Source organism: Beta vulgaris, chromosome 3 (genome assembly GCF_026745355.1).
Source record: "Beta vulgaris subsp. vulgaris cultivar EL10 chromosome 3, EL10.2, whole genome shotgun sequence".
NCBI classification, from domain to species: Eukaryota; Viridiplantae; Streptophyta; class Magnoliopsida; order Caryophyllales; family Amaranthaceae; genus Beta; species Beta vulgaris.
Genome location: NC_079204.1, coordinates 32,057,844 through 32,061,482, shown reverse-complemented (window position 1 = coordinate 32,061,482; position 3,639 = coordinate 32,057,844).

The window sequence follows — 3,639 nt, the reverse complement described above, 5'->3', positions numbered from 1 at the left end:
TTATTTACGAGTCGGTCTAGCTTTATATTCTCAATATAATTGTTGGTAGCACAAATTAGGTGCTTGATTTAGGTACGGTTGTGAGTTATGTTTAGTTTGTTTAGTTATATAATTTGGAATTGTGATTATGAATTGGGATGCAAGTCGATGTAGCTAATATCATCGAAGTTATAGATATTAATTAAGTATTAAGGAAATTAGAATGTTAAAGGTTGATCATTTGTGAATTGGGAATAAGTTACGATTAAGTTTTTATAGTTTAGATTAGTCTAATTTTGGTTATTGATTATCAATGTTATTTTGAGGTGATTGATGGAGGATGGCTATGTAGACGTATATAATTCAAGATGACATGGGAAATCAAGTCATCATGCTTTGAGGTTTCGCATAATTGTATAGAGTGGATGTAACCTTTATGTTCAGCAATATATATTTAAATGCTCCTGCGTGCGTTATATTGAATTTTGGATATCATATATCGTTTATAATTATGGTCATGATTATAGATGCATCTCTATAAGTTAGTTGTGAATTGCTATTAGATTTTTATGAAAGTATTTTTTTTGTTCAGTTATTGGAGTTTTTCGAAAATACTATGTTTCTTAAAATATGATTTGGTATGATAATGAGGAAATGATTCAAATATGAGTTAAGACCAGATAAGGTCGAATATGGTTTTTGTTATGAGTGTTGAGGATTTAAGTATGAATCATTATCTTATTTTATAAATATGAAAGTGAGGCATGAATAGGCACCCCGAGTTAGGGCGGGTAGAGTCCCTAGCTGTTGCCTTCCAGGAGGGGCTAATTCCTGGCGTTATAGGACATGTCCGGTAAGTCTTGCAAGCATAACAATAAAAGGCTGGGTGACGACCCTCATAGTTTGGAGACAGCTGGTACTGCGTGGTGCCCTCTCCACTCGCGTTCATGCCAAACGATCGGATTTTGTGAAAATATAGTTAACTGAGTTGAAAGGTTGATTAAATGAGAATATAGAACATGTCATTGTTGAGAGTCATCTTATTGAATTTTGTTACTATATGATTGATGAAGTATTATGGAACGTGGAATTTGGAAATGTAATATGTAGTTCAACAAGAATATTGCTGCTAAGTATGCTATGATTGGTGTGATTGTTGAACTTATGTTGATTGTGTGAGAGTCGTTTTCAAGTAAAAACCACCAAAGCATGTGTTACTCTTGTTTACGGGTTAGTACTCAGCTTTGTGATGTGTATATGTTGTTTTGTCATTTCTGTGGCCTGTCACTTGGTGGTGGCAGTATCTTAAATGTTTCAGGTTGAAGCCTGAGTTATCTTTTGCAAGTTGAAGCTAATACAAGTTGGAGCTATTATAGTTGCTATCGAAGTGAGGACGCTTGACTTTGTAATAGTTAATTGTTTATTTTCTATAATCTATTTCTACATTTAAGAGTCGCTAGTTAGTGCTCCTGATTCTCTATCGGTTGTTGCTCCGCGAAAGCGTTGAGGTTGTTGAGCTTTGGGATTTGGATATATTTATAAATTGAATTTGCAAACAGGTTTAAATCATTTTTCGCTTTAGCGTTGTCCTATTTTCAGAGGAAACTCTGCCTAATTTTCTGTAGAAATTTATGGAATAGAGTCTGAGAATCAAGCGTAGTTATAATAGTTAATTTATTTGAATAGAGTTGGGAATTGAGTTCCACACTCTCCGATATAGTTCGTGAGTGTGATGGTAATATGAACTATCCGTCTGATCGATTATCTCGACTAGAGTCTCTTTCGCTGTCCTTAACCCTTTGGAAGCTGGTTGGGAAATTCGGGCTGTTACAATTCCTAAGTACATATTTATTAATTGGCTTGCTGTACAAAATAAACTCCAAACTACCAGTATACTTGCCAAGATTGATATAAGTTCTACTGCTACCTGTCTCATATGTGGCAATGCTGATGAAACTCATTCCCACTTATTTTTTGAGTGCCGTTTTGGGAAGAGATGCTTGGTTGCAATTAAGAGCTGGTTACATATTGGTGCCATTACATCTGATATGGGTCAATTGTATAGATGGATTGGTAGAAGTAAATGCTCCAAATTCAAGAGAGCAATTTGGGCTGCTGCTTTAGCAGCTGTTGTTTACATGATTTGGATATGTCACAATCATGTTTATTGGAAGCAACAAGTCCCTTAAATATACAAGATTGTAGATGAGATCAAATACTTTGTAAAGAACATCATACAGGCAGTATTGCCTTCGAAAATTACTAGGAGAGATTATAGTTGGTTTGTTGCTTTATAATTGCTTGATGTATAGTTGTTCTCCCTGGTTTATTTAACCAGTGGTTTTGGTTGTAAGTTTGATGTTTCATAAGTATATATACCAATCTATTTACTTAGCAAAAAAAAAAGTGTTTGTTGCTCGTAATGGTGTCTTTCTGGAAAAGGACTTATTTCAGAAAAACAAGTGGGAGAAATGTATATCTCGAAGAAATTCAAGATGAGCAACAAATGGATGAGGTTAACATCTCATTAGAGGCGGCCCGGCATGGAAATGCTCAGGAGGCGGTGCATTCAATTCACATACCTCCTACCGTCCCACTTGGAGATACTCCATGCGAAGTCACTCAACCTAGTGAGGTAGAAACTTCTTCAGTTGTTCCCCAATGTAGGTCTAGTAGGACCATCATTCCGTCAAAGAGATATATTGATTTCCTTTTGACTAAAAGTTCTGAAATAACGATTTTAGAATCAGAAGACCCTAATAGCTACAAAGATGCTTTGGATAGTCAAGACTCCAAAAGATGGCTTGAGGCCATGAAATCTTAAATGGATTCCATGTCTGAAAATCAAGTATGGGACTTGGTTGATTTGCCTAATGGGGTAAAATAAAACCCATTACATGCAAATGGATTTTCATGTTGAAAACAGACAAGGATGGAAACATTAGTGTTTTCAAAGCAAGGTTGGTTGCGAAAGGTTTCAAGCAAATTCATGGTATTGACTATGATGAAACCTTCTCACTAGTAGCCACGCTAAAGTCCATTAGGATAATCCTTGTAATTGCTGCCTTTCATGACTATGAAATATGGCAGATAGATGTCAAAACCTCTTTCTTGAATCGGTTCGTGAAAGAGGATGTGTACATGACACAACCTCAAGGTTTTAAAGATCTAGAAAATCCAGGGAGGGTATGCAAGCTTAAGAAGTCCATTTATAGACTAAATCAAGCATCAAGGAGTTGGAACCTCATATTTGATGAGGCGGTACGGTCAAGAAATTTGGCTTTCTTAGAAATGAAGAGGAATCTTGTGTATACAAGAAGTTAAGTGGGAGTAATATTACCTTTCTGGTCTTATATGTGGATGACATACTTCTCATAGGAAATGATAAAAACATGTTTGAGTCAGTCAAGAATGGCTTAAAAAATTGTTTCTCTATGAAAGATCTAAGAGAGGCAGAGTACATATTAGGAATAAAGATCTATAGAGATAGATCTAAAAGGCTGATTGGGCTTAGTCAAGAGACTTATATTGATAAGGTTCTTGCAAGGTTAGCTGGAAAACTCCAAAGAGGTTTCATTCCCATGCAACATGGCATAACACTTGGCAAGACTCGGTGTCCTTCGAGTCCTGATGAGGTCAAGCGTATGAGTAATCTTCTCT